At 47.7% G+C, this 17897-nt stretch overlaps 1 long non-coding RNA gene across 2 annotated transcripts; it reads right to left on the bottom strand.

Annotated features, from left to right (window-relative positions):
- Window positions 1-33: 33 nt before the first annotated feature.
- On the bottom strand, window positions 34-16182 carry LOC148144202 (uncharacterized). Of its 2 annotated transcripts, none has more exons than XR_015751415.1 (3): window positions 16048-16182; window positions 5700-5804; window positions 34-212 (listed from the first exon to the last, which is right to left on the bottom strand). It is a non-coding gene; the product is annotated as an uncharacterized LOC148144202 (long non-coding RNA). The 2 variants fall into 2 exon arrangements; XR_015751416.1 differs by lacking the exon at window positions 34-212 and adding an exon at window positions 546-1620.
- Window positions 16183-17897: the final 1715 nt, after the last annotated feature.

Below are 17897 nucleotides of genomic sequence, written 5' to 3'. Positions count from 1 at the left end.
CTGTGTCATGCTGTAAGAGAGAGACATGGTAGGGTTCAGGTATACCGTTCTTTCAAAGTTGCTTCACTGCGAGACAGGGTGGTTAAGAAGGCGTTTAGCACACTTGCCTTCATTGTTCACCCCATTGAGTATAGGAGTTGGGACATCATGTTGAGGTTGTACAGGATGTTGGTGAGGCCACTTTCAGAGTACTGAGTATGGTTCTCGTGTCCCTGTTATAGGAAGAATACTATTAGAGAGGGTTCGGTAAAGATTTCCCAGGATGTTGCCAGGACTGGAGGGTTTGAGTTATAATGAGAGGCTAGGACTTTTTTCACTGGAGCACAGGAGGTTGGGGGGTGACATTATTGAGATTGATAAAATCATGAGGAGTGGAGGTAAGGTGAATAGCAAAGGCTCTTCCTTAGCGTTGGGGAGCTCAAGACTAGGGGGGATATTTCTTTAAAGTGAGAGGAGAGAGATTTAAAAGGAACCCGAGGGGCAACGTTTTGACAGAGGGAGGTTTACACATGGAATGAACTTGCTGAGGATGTGGTCAATGCAGGTACGTTTACAAAGTCTAAACGACATTTGGATGGGTACCTGAATAGAAAGGTTTAGAGGGATTTGGGCCAAACGCAGGCAAGTGAGGCTAGTTTAGTTTGGGAACCCTGGTCGCCATGGATGAGTTGGACCAAAGGGTCTATTTCTGTGCTGTCTACCTGTCTGAACCAGAAGTGATCTTATTGAAACCAGTAGAATTCTGAAAGGGGCTTGACAGGATAGATGCAGATAAAATGCTCCTTTATGGTGGGAGTCATAGAATCCCAACAATGTGGAAACAGGCCATTCAGCCCATCTATTCCACACTGGCCCTCTGAACAGCATCCCACACATACCCACCCCCTTACTCCGTATTTCCCATGGCCAATCCACCCTACGTTTCACATCCCTGGTCACTATGGGTAATTTAGCACAGCCTATCCACCCTAACCTCTACACCCTAATCTGTAAATTACCTTCTCAAAAATGTAATTTAAATGTAGAGTTTTTCTCTAAGAAAAATGTTAGTCTGACTCAACATTCGGGCGCAGACAGAATTCACACTTATTGTTAGAAAAGCTCTGCATTTGAATGACATTCTTGAGAAGGTAACAAAAAGGAAGTTCTGGGATTAACAAACCAAAGAGCAGAAACCTATTCTAAAAGATGAAGGATTTAATCTAAAATTGTTTGATGTGTCACATTTCCATGACCCTAGACTCCTTTGGATATAAATTGTGATCATGATCTCATTCTCCACAACTACCTGATGAAGGAGCGGCGCTCCGAAAGCTAGTGCTTCCAAACAAACCTGCTGGATTATAACCTGGTGTTGTGTGATGTTTAGCTTTGTCCATGGGAAACACATGAGTTGTGGGACTGGTAAGAGTTCTTATTTTGTGATCTATTCCAAGTGAAATTTCTCCTCTGCACAGGCACGGGTGAACAGTTTGTTTTTGTGCGAGATCGGGCTAGCAGCTTTTATATCCTTATGTTAAGCAGTTCAAGTAAACTGTCAATCAGCAATTATATTCCGAGAGTGGTACTTCCAGCTCTGGTAATCCTGTTGCATCAACAGAGAGGGAGAGGTTGTCACATCTAAAGAGCAGAGAGAAAAGTTATTTTGCTTGTTGAGTCGGTTCCTCACTCAGATGAGACTGGATACTGCTTTTAATGGATCATAATTAAATGCTACAATGGAACACGGTGGGCGGCACAGTGGCTAGCACTGCTGCCTCACAGCGCCAGAGACCCGGGTTCAATTCCCGCCTCAGGCGACTGACTGTGTGGAGTTTGCACATTCTCCCCGTGTCTGCGTGGGTTTCCTCCGGGTGCTCCGGTTTCCTCCCACAGTCCAAAGATGTGCAGGGTCAGGTGAATCGGCCATGCTAAATTGTCCGTAGTGTTAGATAAGGGGTAAATGTAGGGGTATGGGTGGGTTGCGCTTCGGCGGGTCAGTGTGGACTTGTTGGGCCAAAGGGCCTGTTTCCACACTGTAAAGTAATCTAATCTAATCAAATCTAATCTAATCTAATCTAAACACCTTAAATTCAAGGAATTTTTGAAAGGGCAAATGAACAGTAACTTTGAACAGAGATGTTCTTCCATTTCTAACCTTGGTTGAGCCAAATGAAGCATTTTTACTGATAGCTCCATAATCATGTTCCTGCTGGATTTTTTTCAGGGCAAACAATTTCTGGTGGGAGAAATTCTGCATCCTGGGAAGGCCGGGAAATGAGAAAAAAAGCTGTTGAAAGCTTTGAACTGAGGGCCCATGAGCTCTCGTGGGAACAGTGCATTTGCCAAAAACATTTCGGAGGAATTCTGTTTACCTGTTGGACTGAAAATAGTTTCCCCACTGAACGTTAAACAGGTATTGAGAACGTTGCGCATTATAGATTGTGTTCCTGAGGACCGGAGGAGGATTGAATTTGCCAACGTGAACCACACTTTGCAGAGAGAGGAAATTTCTCTGGATGGAATAGGTTGATGGAAGTCAACAATTGTCAGATTATTTCATGAAAATAACAGCTGGTATGGGGATCCCAGAAGAGGGGCGTCTGTAATGAGCACACAGAAACAAACCCTTCAGTCCAGGCCAACCAGATATCCTAAATTAATCTAGTGACCCATTTGCCAGCATTTGGCCCATATCCCTCTGAATTATTCCTATTCATGTCGCCATCCAGATGCATTTTTTCCTTCGGAGAATACTTGGGTGAGAGCCAAGATATAAAATATCTCAATGTATAATAATGAAGCAGCTCATTTATTCTGAAATTATTTCAATTAGTTGGTCAATTGCCAAATAATAGCTGCATATCTGTTGTCAATATTGATACCCAGGAAAGCTATTTTGTTTAGTATATTTCCTTTGTAAAGATCTTATCCAAATTATAAAATGAATGTATTTTCATATGAAATAAAATTTGCAGTGTTTTATTAAATGGTTGAAAGTAACTTTGCACTTAATTGCTCCATTTGGGATTAAACATTGTGACTTAGATAAAAGTGATCTTTCATAATTTATGATGAGTCTATTAACAAACGAATGTTGCCATTTGCTCTCAAGTTAGCTCAGATTCAATTTGACATTCTTAAATGAGTTGAATTAGGGGTAAAAAGTAAATATTTATTGCACTTTTCTGAAATCCTCTGCACTGCCATTGTATTTGGTTAAACAAAATATGTATCTCTCTTCATAACTTTGATATCACCACAAATCCTAGGAACCCCATCCAGGACAAACATATAAATAGAAAGTAGGAGACAACAGCTTCGCTTCACTTGGAAGTCACCACTGATGATATTACCTAGCCAGGTAATGAAACGTCTGGATATCAAACCTACAGCTCAGCGAGCAAACCTGCACCCTAAACATTCTACTTTGCTGAAAGACTGCACAATCTGCAGGCAGTCAATACATGTAATATATTGTCAATTCCACTTTGAAAATAGATAATGGGCCCACTACCTTTTGGATGTGAGCATAAGTGGTATAGTAAGTAAGTTTGCTGATGACAATAAAAATTGAAGGTGTAGTGGACAGCGAAGGAGGTTACCTCAGATTACAATGGGATCTTGATCAGATGGGCCAATGGGCTGAGAAGTGGCAAATGGAATTTAATTTAGATAAATGTGAGGTGCTGCATTTTGGGAAAGCAAATCTTAGCAGGACTTATACACCTAATGGAAAGGTCCTAGGGGGTGTTGCTGAACAAAGAGACCTTGGAGTGCAAGTTCATAGCTCCTTGAAAGTGGAGTCGCATGTTGATAGGATAGTGAAGATGGTGTTTTGCATGCTTTCCTTTATTTGGTCAGAATATTGAGTACAGGAGTTGGGAGGTCATGTTACTGCTGTACAGTTGGAATATTGTGTGCAATTCTGGTTTCCTTCCTATCAGAAAGATGTTGTGAAACTTAAGGGTTCAGAAAGGATTTACAAGGATGTTGCCAAGACTAGAAGATTTGAGCTATAGGGAGAGACAGAACAAGCTGGGGCTGTTTTCCCTGGAGTGTCAGAGGCTGGGGGCTGACCTTATAGAGGTTTATGAAATCATGAGGATCATGGATAGGATAGATAGACAAAGTCTTTTCCCTGGGGTGAGAGAGTCCAGAACTAGAGGGCATAGGTTTACAGTGAGAGGGGAAAGATATGAAAGAGACCTAAGAGGCAACCTTTTAATTTAGAGGGTACGTGTATGGAATGAGCTGCCAGAGGAAGTGGTGGAGGCTGGTACAATTACAACACTTAAAAGGCAACTGGAGGGATATGGGCCCCATGCTGGCAGGTAGGACGAGATTGGGTTGGCATATCGTGCACAGGGTTGTGCAGGTTAGGTGCATTAGTCAGGGGTAAATGTTGAGCAATAGGGGTAGGGGAATTGTGTGGGTGGGTTACCCTTCGGAGGATCGGTGTGTAGTCTTTGGGCCGAGTGGCCTGCTTCCACACTGTGGGGAGTCTCTGAAGGGGAAGGGATTTTTGTAAACTGTGCAAGGTAACGCAGGTGTAGTGCGGGGGCCTGCTGTTGGCCTTGCTCTGCCCCTTGCTCCTCCCCCTGTTGTTGAGCTGTCTAACAAACAGCTACTCTTTCTCTGCCTTTTTGCTGGGGGCATCTGAAGCTGTAACAATGTTGGGACACAATAAAGGTTACCTGAATGTTCTGCCGGACTCAGACTCTCATTGAAAGCTTAGAGTTCCAAGCGGTTTTTGTTTTAAAGCTGCTCATTTCTTGCAGCCTCCTGTACTAAGTTTCCAATATTGTGTATCAGATGGAGCAGTGACTGAGTAGCTGGTTTCGTTAGAAGTTTAAATTTTTTGGGAGTGCAGGCACTGCATCGTTTCATCGGCAGTTTACTGGCAGCACTGGGAAGTATGGGTTGTGTTCATTAGAAAGGAGGTGGAGGTGCTGCTGTTGGACTAGGTGGGACAAGGTTTAAAAATCACAACACCGGGTTATAGTCCAACAGGTTTATTTGGAAGCACTAGCTTTCAGAGTGCTGCTCCTTCATCGGGTAGCTGTGGAGCAGGATCATAAGACACAGAGTTAAGAGCAAAAGATCAGTGTCATGCAACTGATATGATATATTGACAAATGCAGATTACTGTTAAGTCTTTCATCTTTTAGAATGGGTTGCAGGTTTTATTTCATTAATGTGTACATCACAGAACTATTATTAAGTCGTATTCTCAAGATCACTTAAGGTTTTTTTTAAAAACAGGTGACAGCTCAGCCCAGACAATGCATGAAAGGTGTGGCAGTATCCCAATCTTAAATCAGACTGGTTCTATTTCCAAACTAGGAATTTATAAAATATTATATGGACTGACTACCTGCATGTTGTGCACTTTTTGTGCAAATTGAATATATCTGTAAATATTATTCTGCAAATGCACGCCATCGTTATATGTGTGCACGCGTGTGTGTGTGTGCACATGCTTTGTAAAGGGAGTGTGATGGAGGAGAAGCCTGTGAGAGGGTATGTGTACATCTGAGAGAGAGCGTACGTATGAGAGAGGTATAGATAAAAGTGAGGGATTGCATTTTCCTAAAATAGGGGCAGGACTTGTACAGAGGGATATTGGGGGAAGGTGGGGGGGGGGTTCAGGTACATACTTCATTGAAAGTTGCATCACTGGTTGGAAGGGTGCTTCACAAGGCATTCAGCCCACTTACCTTATTTGTTCACACCATTGAATAAAGGAGTTGGGACATCATTTAGAAGTTGTACAGGATGTTGGTGAAGCCACTTGTAGAGTACTGAGAACGCTTCTGGTGGCCCTGTAATAGGAAGAATACTATTACAGAGGGTTCAGTAAAGATTTACCAGGATGTTGCCAGGACTGGAGGGTTTGAGTTATAAGGAGAGGCTGAGACTCTCTTCACTGGAGCACAGGAGGTTGAGGGGTGACCTCATTGAGATTGATATAATTATGAGGGTTCTAGGTAACATGAGCATCAAAAATAGCGAGGACCCTGCACAGTTATGTCAAGTGACTGGGGGGGGGAAAAAATTGTGGCATTTGGACACTTTAAATTCATCAGGAACAGCATCTCCATACAGCATACTGCGCATGTCAGGTGAGGTGCCAGAAGATTGGAGGTTGGCTAATGTGGTGCCACTGTCTAAGAAGGGTGGTAAGGACAAGCCAGGGAACTTTAGACCAGTGAGCCTGACATCAGTGGTGGGCACATTGTTGGAGGGAATCCTGAGGGACAGGATGTACATGTATTTGAAAAGGCAAGGACTGATTAGGGATAGTCAACATGGCTTTTTGTGTGGGAAATCATGTCTCACAAACTTGATTGAGTTTTTTGAGGAAGCAACAAAGAGGATTGAGGAAGGCAGAGCAGTAATGTGATCTATATGGACTTCAGTAAGGCGTTTGACAAGGTTCCCCATGGGAACTGATTAGCAAGGTGAGATCTCAAGGAATACAGAGAGAACTAGCCATTTGGATACAGAACTGGCTCAAAGGTAGAAGACAGAGGGTGGTGGTGGAGGGTTGTTTTTCAGACTGGAGGTCTGCGACTAGTGGAGTGCCACAAGGATCGGTGCTCAGTCCTCTACTTTTTGTCATTTACATAAATGATTTGGATGCGAGCAGAAGAGGTACAGTTAGATGGAGAGGCTGAACAGGCTGGGGCTGTTTTCCCTGGAGTGTCAGAGGCTGAGGGGTGACCTTATAAAGATTTACAAAATTATGAGGGGCATGGACAAGATAAATAGACAAAGTTTTTTCCCTTGGGTTGGGGAGTCCAGAACTAGAGGGCATAGGTTTAGGGTGAGAGGGTAAAGATATAAAAGAGACCTACGGGGCAATTTTTTCACACAGAGGGTGGTACGTGTATGCAATGAGCTGCCAGAGGAAGTGGTGGAGGCTGATACGAATGCAACATTTAAGAGGCATTTGAATGGGTATATGAATAGGAAAGGTTTGGAGGGATGTGGGCCAGGTGTTGAGGGGCGGGACTAGATTGGGTTGAGATATCTGGTCGGCATGGACGGGTTGGACCGAAGGGTCTGTTTCCATGCTGTACACTTCTGACTCTATGCTGGTTCAGCAAAAGCCGCGCATGCTCTGTCTGCAGAAACAGTGCAAACCCTTCTTCAGATGGACCAATGAGAAGCCAGACAAGGAACCTGGTTCTCCTGCCAATCAGAACTCCCCAATTGTCTGAATGCGGAAGATGGACCATCAGGTTCTGAAGCTGCTGCTTCTCTCCAAACGAAGAACGAGCTTCACCTCAGACCGCAACTTCCTTCCTCTATCCGCCATCTGAGTACGGCACTGTCTTTACCATTTCATTTTTTCATTCTGGGGTTAAATTGTTGACTTGCAGCAACTGAAAAGAAAGCGAGTGAATCCAGGGAGGGGTCAGAGTCGGGAAACGTTGGTCCAGGTCTGTGTCTCAAACGCACAGCAAATGCAGTCCCACAGTGTGAAGTTATAACCTCGGTTATGCAAAAATAACTGCCAAAAAACAGGTACGTTGTTTAAATGGTGACATATCGGGATGTGGAGAAAGTGAGGACTGCAGATGCTGGAGATGAATCTCGAGAAGTGTGGCACTGGAAAAGCACAGGAGGTCAGACAGCATCCGAGGAGCAGGAGAATCGACGTTTCAGGCACGAGCCCTTCCTCAGGAATGATGTGTGGATGTAAAAAGTGGCCTCAGCGTCTTTCCACACCAGTCACTGCCAGTTGTCAGACGGATGCAGCAAGCAATCAGCAAGGCAAGAGGTATATTAGCAAGAGGAATTGATTTCAGAAGTAGGGATGTCTTCCTGCAGTTAGGGGGTCATTGAATATATTCAAGGCTGAGTTCATCTGATTTTGGAACAACCATGAAGTGGATGTTTATGGGGGAAGGCAAGTAAAATGGTTTTAAGACCAGTACAGAACAGTTAGAGTTGAAACTTTATTGCTGGAACAGCACAGCAGGTCAGGCAGCATCCAGGGAACAGGAGATTCGACGTTTCGGGCACAGGCCCTTCTTCAGGAATGAGCAGAGAGTGTTCAGCAGGAGAAGATAAAAGGTAGGGAGGAGGGACTTGGAGGAGGGGAGTTGGAAATGTGATAGGTGGAAAGAGGTCAAGGTGAGGGTGATAGGTCGGAGTAGGGTGGAGGCGGACAGGTCAAGAAGAAGACTGCAGGTCAGGAAGGCGGTGCCGGGCTGGAAGGATCCGGCTGAGACAAGGTGGGGGGAGGGGGGGATGAAGAAACTGGTGAAGTCCAAGTTCATCCCCTGCGGTTGGAGGGTTCCCAGTCGGAAGATAAGACGCTCCTCCTCCGACCGTCGGGTTGTTGTGGTTTGGCGGTGGATGAGTCCAATGACCTGCATATCCTCGGTGGAGTGGGAGGGGGAGTTGAAATGCTGTGCCACAGGTTGGTTGGGTTGGTTCGTCCGGGTGGCCCAGAGGTGCTCCCTGAATCGCTCCGCAAGTAGGCGGCCTGTCTCCCCAATATAGAGGAGGCCACACCGGCTGCAGCGGATGCAGTAGATGATGTGGGTGGAGGTGCAGGTGAATCTGTGGCGGATATGGAAGTTTCCCTTGGGGCCTTGGAGAGAAGTGAGGGGGGAGGTGTGGGCGCAAGTGTTGCACCTCCTGCGGTTGCAAGGGAAGGTGCCGGGAGTGGTGGTTGGGTCGGTGGGGGGTGTGGATCTGACAAGGGAGTCGCGGAGGGAGTGGTCTCTACGGAAAGCTCCACAAACCTGACTGCCCCGGACGACCCATCGTCTCAGCCTGCTCCTGCCCAACCGAACTCATCTCGGCATACCTCGACACGGTCCTGTCCCCATTAGTCCAAGAACTCCCCACCTACGTTCGTGACACCACCCACGCCCTCCACCTCCTCCAGGATTTCCGCTTCCCCGGTCCCCAACGCCTCATCTTCACCATGGACATCCAGTCCCTGTACACCTCCATCCCCCATCACGAAGGACTCAAAGCACTCCGCTTCTTCCTTTCCCGCCGTACCACCCAGTACCCTTCCACCGACACCCTCCTTCGACTGACCGAACTGGTCCTCACCCTGAACAACTTTTCTTTCCAATCCTCCCACTTTCTCCAAACAAAAGGAGTAGCCATGGGCACCCGCATGGGCCCCAGCTATGCCTGCCTCTTCGTAGGGTATGTGGAACAATCCATCTTCCGCAACTACACTGGCCCCACCCCCCATCTTTTTCTTCGCTACATTGATGACTGTATCGGCGCTACCTCGTGCTCCCACGAGGAGGTTGAACAGTTCATCCACTACACCAACACCTTCCACCCCGACCTCAAATTCACCTGGACAGTCTCGGACTCCTCCCTCCCCTTCCTAGACCTTTCTGTTTCTATCTCAGGCGACCGAATCAACACGGACATCTACTACAAACCTACCGACTCCCACAGCTACCTGGACTACACCTCCTCCCATCCTGCCCCCTGTAAAAACGCCATCCCATTCTCCCAATTCCTTCGTCTCCGCCGCATCTGCTCCCAGGAGGACCAGTTCAAAATACGTACAACACAGATGGCCTCCTTCTTCAAGGACCGCAATTTCCCCCCCGACGTGGTCGACGGTGCCCTCCACCGCATCTCCTCCACTTCCCGCTCCTCCGCCCTTGAGCCCCGCCCCTCCAACCGCCACCAGGACAGAACCCCACTGGTCCTCACCTACCACCCCACCAATCTCCATGTACAGCGCATCATCCGCCGGCACTTCCGCCACCTCCAAACAGACCCCAGCACCAAGGATATATTTCCCTCCCCTCCCCTATCAGCTTTCCGTAGAGACCACTCCCTCCGCGACTCCCTTGTCAGATCCACACCCCCCACCGACCCAACCACCACTCTCGGCACCTTCCCTTGCAACCGCAGGAGGTGCAACACTTGCGCCCACACCTCCCCCCTCACTTCTCTCCAAGGCCCCAAGGGAAACTTCCATATCCGCCACAGATTCACCTGCACCTCCACCCACATCATCTACTGCATCCGCTGCAGCCGGTGTGGCCTCCTCTATATTGGGGAGACAGGCCGCCTACTTGCGGAGCGATTCAGGGAGCACCTCTGGGCCACCCGGACGAACCAACCCAACCAACCTGTGGCACAGCATTTCAACTCCCCCTCCCACTCCACCGAGGATATGCAGGTCATTGGACTCATCCACCGCCAAACCACAACAACCCGACGGTCGGAGGAGGAGCGTCTTATCTTCCGACTGGGAACCCTCCAACCGCAGGGGATGAACTTGGACTTCACCAGTTTCTTCATCCCCCCTCCCCCCACCTTGTCTCAGCCGGATCCTTCCAGCCCGGCACCGCCTTCCTGACCTGCAGTCTTCTTCTTGACCTGTCCGCCTCCACCCTACTCCGACCTATCACCCTCACCTTGACCTCTTTCCACCTATCACATTTCCAACTCCCCTCCTCCAAGTCCCTCCTCCCTACCTTTTATCTTCTCCTGCTGAACACTCTCTGCTCATTCCTGAAGAAGGGCCTGTGCCCGAAACGTCGAATCTCCTGTTCCCTGGATGCTGCCTGACCTGCTGTGCTGTTCCAGCAATAAAGTTTCAACTTTGATCTCCAGCATCTGCAGACCTCACTTTCTCCCCACAGAACAGTTAGAGTCATACAGCACAGAACAGACCCTTTAGCCCAACTAGTCCATGCTGACTATATTCACAAACTGAACTAGTCCCACCTGCCTGTGTTTGGCCCATATTCCTCTGAACCTTTCCTATTCATGTACTAATCCAAATGTCTTTTAAACGTTGTTACTCAACCTGCATCCACCATTTCCTCTGGACATTCATTCCACACAAACCACTGTTTAAAAAAAGAGGTGCTCCTCATGTATTTTTTAAATCTTTCTCCTCTCACCTTAATTTGCAGCCTAATCTTGAAACGACACATGCCAATCACCTTATCTACGCCCCTCATGGTTTTGTAAACCTCTATAAAGAGAGCAACGAACCTTACAGCACAGGAACAGGCCCTTCAGCCCTCCAAGGCTATGCTGATCGAGATACTCTATCTAAACCTGCCGCCTATTTTCTAAGGATCTGTATCCCTCTGCTCCTTGCCCATTCATGTCTCTGTCTAGATACATCTTAAATGACGCTATCGATCCCACCCCGACTGCCTCCACTGGCGATGCATTCGAGGCGCCCACCACCCTCTGTGTAAAGAACTTTCCATGTATATCTCCCTCAAACCTTTCCCCTCTCACTTTGAACTTGTGACCCTGAGTAATTAAGTCTTCCCCTCTGGGAAAATAATTCTTACTATCCACCCCTGTTTACACCCCTCATGGTTTTTAGGCCTCAATCAGGACCCCCCCTCAACCTCCTTATTTCCAATGAAAATAATCCTAATGTACTCAACCTCTCCTCATAGCTCGCGCTCTCCATAACAGGCAACATCCTGGTGAACCTCCTCTGCACTCTCTCCAAAAGTATCCACATCCTTTTGGAAATCTGGCGACCGGAATTGTACGCAGTATTCCAAATGCGCCAAACCAAAATCTTATATAACTTTAACATGACCTGCCAGCTCTTTTACTCAATCCGTCCGATGATGGAACGCATGTTGTATACTGCCTTGACCACTCTACTGACATGCGTTGCCACCTTCAGAGAACAAAAGACCTGAACACCCAGATCTCTCTGTACATCAATTTCCCCCAGGACCTTTCCATTTATGTAGAGCTCGCTCTTGAATTGCATCTTCCAAAATGCATCACCTCGCATTTGTCTGGATTGAACTCCATCTGCCATTTCTCTTCCCAACTCTCCAATCTACATTCTGCTGTATCGTCTGACAGTCCCCTTCACTATCTGATATTCCATCAATCTGAGTGCCATCTGCAAACTTGCTAATGAGGCACCCGATACCTTCACCTTTCAACCTCTTGTGCTCCAGTGAAAAAAGTCCCAGCCTACCCACCAGTAGGTGTGAATTCTGTCTGGGTCCCAATGTCGAGTCAGCCTAACATTTTTGATAGAAAAGCTCTTGCATTTAAATTACGTTCTTGAGAAAGTTACTGAAAACAGGTTCTGGGATTAACATACCAAAGAACAGAACCCCATTCTAAAAGATGAAAGATTTAATCTAAATTGTTTAATGTATCACATCTCCATGAACTGGACTCTGTTGGCTATAAATAGTCTAATCATGATCTTATTCCCCACAACCACCTGAAGCAGCAGTAGCAGCACTTCAGAGATCCGGGTTCAATTCCCACCTTGGGCAACTGTCAGTGTGGAGTTTGCACATTCTTCCAGTGTCTGCTTGGGTTTCCTCCCACAGTCCAAAGATGTTAGGTGAAGTGGCCACGCTAATTTGCCTGTAGTGTTAGGTGAAGGGGTAAATGTTGGGGAATGGGTCTGGGTGGGTTGCTCTTCGAAGGGTCGGTTTGGGCTGAAGGGCCTGTTTCCACACTGTAAGTAATAAAATCTAAAATAAATCTAATCACTCCGAAAGCTAGGGCTTCCAAACAAACCACGTTATGGCAGCGGCGGGAGGTGTGGATTATATTCACTAAAAACAGTTAAGCAGTTAGATAACACGTTCGAGTGGGAAGTGTGTATAACATGATCTCACAACTCCTATACTCAATGCTATGAGCAATGAAGGAAAGCAAACCAAATGCCGCCTTCACTACTCTGTCCACCTGAGACTCCAGCACTCCAAGGTCTCTTTATTCTGCAACACTCCCCTTAACCGTGTCAGTCCTGCCTGGATCGCTTGACCAAAATGCAAATCTCTGATTTCTCTAAATTAAACTCCAACTGACACTCCTCGGTTCATCAGCCGATCCCATAAATTCCAATTTATAGTGAACTCTTTCCTCTCTTATTCCCCGGAAGCTGAAAATCTCCATCCCACACTCTCTCCCTCCATTTTCACTTTGCTTATAGCGGAAGAATGTAACTGAGAAACTTATCAGCCACGATTGAATGGAATGAGCAGACCTGATGGCCTAATTTCTGCTCCTATGTCTTGTGGTCTCTTGCTGTCCTGGACACCGAGAGAATTGGGACCAGCATTGAACCGATCATGACTGGATATGGATCTACCTGCATCTAGGTGGATGGGCTGGGACTTTTTCACTGGCCCATAGGAGGAGGAGATGTGACCTTATCAAGGTTTATAAAATCATGAGGGGAGAGATGAGGTGAACGACGGGTGTCCTTCCCCTAAGGTTGGGGTTTCAAGATTAGGGAGCAAATTTTGATGATGACAGGAGAAAGAGATTTTAAAAAGACTTGAAGGGCACAATTTGTTTTATGCAGAGTGGTTCACATGCGGACTAAATGTCTCAAGGAAGTGGTGGATGCAGGTACAGTAACGACGATTAAAAGACATTTGGATAAGTTCATAAATAGGAAAGGTTTGGAGGGTTAAAGGGCCAAAACACTGGCAGGTGGGACTGGTTTAGTTTGAGAACATAGTCAGCATGGACTAGTTGGACTGAAGGGTCTGTTTCTGTGCTGTATGGCTCTGTAACTCGGTCCTATACTAGTCTTAAAACCATTTTCTTGCCTTCCCCATAAACATTCACATAAAAATCAGATGAACTCAGCCTTGAATATATTCAATGACCCCCTAACTGCAGGAAGACATCCCCACTTCTGAACTTAATTCCTCTTGCTAATACACCACTTGCCTTGCTCCTTGCCTGCTGCACCTGTCTGACAACTGGCACAGAAGGACACTGATGCCCCTCTGAACATCCATGCATCATTCTTGATGAAGGGCTTGTGCCCAAAACGTCGACGTCCTACTTCTCGGATGCTACTTGACCTGCTGTGCTTTGCCAATTGTGGTCTTCTCTACATCGGGGAGACCGAGCGTAAACTTGGGGAACGGTTTGCTGAGCATCACAGCCGGGTCCGCAGAGGCTGAGCGGACTTCCCAATCTCTACCCATTTTAATGCCCCTTCCCACTCCCCTTCCACAACAAACCAAACCACAAATTGGAGGAACAAAACCTCATCTTCTGTCTGAGCAGTCAACAGCCCGGAGGACTCAACACTGAGTTCTCCAATTTCAAATAATCTCCCATCCCATCCCCCAAGTCACTTCCCAGCCCCTTCCATTCTTCCCTGCCAACTAGATTCCTTCCTCCGATTCACCAACCAGGTTGTACCAGGTTATGGGGATAAGGCAGGAACAGGATATTGATTGAGGATGATCAGCCATTATCACAATGAATGGTGGTGCTGGCTCAAAGGGCAGAATAGCCTACTCCTGCACCTATTGTCTATTGTACCCTCTACCTGTCTCCACCTATCCCCACTTCAATACCCTGCCCCCAGCACACCCTTGTTCCACAGCTCTCCCTATACCCACCCCCAGTCCTGAACAAGGGTTACACCAGATACCTCGACTTCTCCACCTCCTGATACTGCCTGGCTTGCTGCGTTCTTTCAGTCTCCTGCCTGTCTATTTTGCCAGTTGAGAACAAAGGCCTGGACTAACTTTCCCAGAGCCTGTCCCCTCGCTGGATTCACTCCCATTCCTTTCAGTTGCTCCAAGTCAACAACTGAACCTCAGAATGAAACATAAATGGAAATGGGGGTGAGAAAAGAGAGTGCCGTACTCTCAGATGTTGGACGGAGGAAAGAAGTTGCAGTCTGAGGCGAAGCTCAATCTTCATTCAGAGAGAGGATGAGCAGGAGCTTCAGAACCTCATGGTCCAACTTCCACATTCACCAATAGGGAAGTTCCGAATGGCAGGAGGACAATTCTCCCTCCGGTCCTCCAGTGCTCCTTATTTCTCCATCAAACGTAGGTCTCGCCCCTTTTCTGCCAACAGCGAGGAACATGCCCAATGTTTTGGTGACACTGGCAAACATGTGCCCTGCTTGTTGACACTGAGGAGTGTACACAATATGCACTGTAGCAATACTGGTGTCATTGACAGATTTTAAGTGTCCAAATTCCTATGGGAGAACAAAAAGGGTAGAGCCATATTTTTTTTTTCCATGTGGCTCAATATTTGATTGCTTTTGCATTTGTCTGGCTGCTCAATGTTTTTATGTCTTTTCCTCAGTGTTGGGGTGAGATTCACAACTAGAGGGCATAGGTTTAGGGCGAGAGCAGAAAGGTACCTCAGGGGCATCGTTTCTGTGCAGAGGGTGGTGCACGTATGGAATGAACTGCCAGAGGAAGTAGTGGAAGCCGGTATAATTACATCACTTAAAACACATCTGGATGGGTATATGAATAGGAAGGGATTAGTGGGATATGAGCCAAGAGTTGGCAAATGGGACTAGATCAATTTAGGATATCTGGTTGGCATGGACAGGTTGGATCAAACGGGTCTGTTTCCGTGCTGTACATCTGTGACTTTAAATAATAAAGTCTATTTTCCCAAATAACAAACTATATCCATGTTAACAAGGCTTAGTGCACAACATGCTTTACTAACCATTCTCAACAGGTCCTGCCCCTTCAATGACTGAGGAACATATACATGCTGGTGCATAATTTCCTTCACTAGTATTTACACACTACCCTCAACAATTGCACAAGTAACAGCAAAGAGCAAACAGCACAAGGATTAAACAAACAGTGAGGGGCAAACAGCACAAGGATTAAAACAAACAGTGAGGGCAAACAGCACAAGGATTAAACAAACAGTGAGGGGTAAACAGCACAAGGATTAAACAAACAGTGAGGGGTAAACAGCACAAGGATTAAACAAACAGTGAGGGGCAAACAGCACAAGGATTAAACAAACAGTGAGGGGTAAACAGCACAAGGATTAAACAAACAGTGAGGGGCAAACAGCACAAGGATTAAACAAACAGTGAGGGGTAAACAGCACAAGGATTAAACAAACAGTGAGGGGTAAACAGCACAAGGATTAAACACACAGTGAGGGGTAAACAGCACAAGGATTAAACAAACAGTGAGGGGCAAACAGCACAAACGCCAGGAAAAGCAGATGGAAAGTGAGTATAAAATGTCACTATGACAGGACAGGCCCCACATTCCTTCCCCTCCGTCCCCCCACAACCTGCCTCACCTTTCACCTCCCGGGCCCAGTACCTTCCAGGTGGCCCCATAGTTGACACAGGGGCCGCCCCACGACCAGTAGAACTCCACCACCCAGGCGGCCGACGAGTTCCCAAGCAGGCCCTTAACCCCATCCGCCTCCAGAATGCTCACCGGCTCCTGCCTGCTGTACAGCCGGCCGGTGTGGCCGTGACACAGCAGCTGCGCCAGGAAGGCGGCGGTGCCCAGTGACGGGTGTCTGCCCCGGGCCGCACGGCGCCATTTTCCTAACGGCCGCCCTCCCGCCGCTTCCCCGCTCGAGCGACTTCTCCTCCCAACCGCCTTCGCCCCCGCGTGACGTCTGCACGGGGGGATGGGCGGGGCCGGGGGAGCCTCACCGTCACCAAGCAACAGCCACCTCGCGCTCCAACTGCTCATTCACAAAAACAAACTCTCCTGTCTCGCTCTGCAGCTGCAGGGGGGACACTGCCACGTTTCCAGGAGCCCTGTCTACATTGGGAAAGCTCACGGCTCAATTTAAACAGATATTCCCACATCTAACGGAACGGCGTCATATCTAAAGGGGGCAATCTGCATTTTAAAGGGACGTGGACATTTTAACGGGTATTTCTGCAAATAAAGAGGTTTAAATGGACGAGATTTCATTTCAAAGGGACGTGGGGACATTCAAAGAGATATCTTCATATGTAAAGTGACGCAGTTATATCTAAATGAATCTACATTTCGAAGAGACGTTGCCCTATTTATAAGTAGAGACAATAGGTGTGAATTCTGTCTATGTCCCAATGTTGAGTCAGACTGACATTTTTCTTAGAAAGGCTCTGCATTTAAATTACATTCTTGAGAAGGTAAGTTATAGATTCGGGTGTAGGTTAGGGAGGATTGGCCGTGCTAAGTTACCCATAGTGACCAGGATGTACAGGTTAGGGTGGCTTGGCCATGGGAAATACGGGGAGAAAGTGAGGTCTGCAGATGCTGGAGATCAAAGTTGAAACTTTATTGCTGGAAGAGCACAGCAGGTCAGGCAGCATCCAGGGAACAGGAGATTCGACGTTTCGGGCACAGGCCCTTCTTCAGGAATGAGCAGAGAGTGTTCAGCAGGAGAAGATAAAAGGTAGGGAGGAGGGACTTGGAGGAGGGGCGTTGGAAATGTGATAGGTCGGAGTAGGATGGAGGCGGAGAGGTCAAGAAGAAGACTGAAGGTCAGGAAGGCGGTGCCGGGCTGGAGGGATTCGGCTGAGACAAGGTGGGGGGAGGGGGGATGAAGAAACTGGTGAAGTCCAAGTTCATCCCCTGTGGTTGGAGGGTTCCCAGTCGGAAGATAAGACGCTCCTCCTCCGACCGTCGGGTTGTTGTGGTTTGGCGGTGGATGAGTCCAATGACCTGCATATCCTCGGTGGAGTGGGAGGGGGAGTTGAAATGCTGTGCTACAGGTTGGTTGGGTTGGTTCGTCCGGGTGGCCCAGAGGTACTGCATCCGCTGCAGCTGGTGTGGCCTCCTCTATATTGGGGAGACAGGCCGCCTACTTGCGGAGCGATTCAGAGAGCACCTCTGGGCCACCCGGACGAACCAACCCAACCAACCTGTAGCACAGCATTTCAACTCCCCCTCCCACTCCACCGAGGATATGCAGGTCATTGGACTCATCCACCGCCAAACCACAACAACCCGACGGTCGGAGGAGGAGCGTCTTATCTTCCGACTGGGAACCCTCCAACCACAGGGGATGAACTTGGACTTCACCAGTTTCTTCATCCCCCCTCCCCCCACCTTGTCTCAGCCGGATCCCTCCAGCCCGGCACCGCCTTCCTGACCTGCAGTCTTCTTCTTGACCTCTCCGCCTCCATCCTACTCCGACCT

The sequence above is a fragment of the Chiloscyllium plagiosum genome, unplaced genomic scaffold (genome assembly GCF_037043375.1).
Source record: "Chiloscyllium plagiosum isolate Xiang-an unplaced genomic scaffold, Cpla_swu_hap1 HiC_scaffold_27, whole genome shotgun sequence".
NCBI classification, from domain to species: domain Eukaryota; kingdom Metazoa; phylum Chordata; class Chondrichthyes; order Orectolobiformes; family Hemiscylliidae; genus Chiloscyllium; species Chiloscyllium plagiosum.
This window is presented reverse-complemented; position numbering and strand designations above follow the sequence as displayed.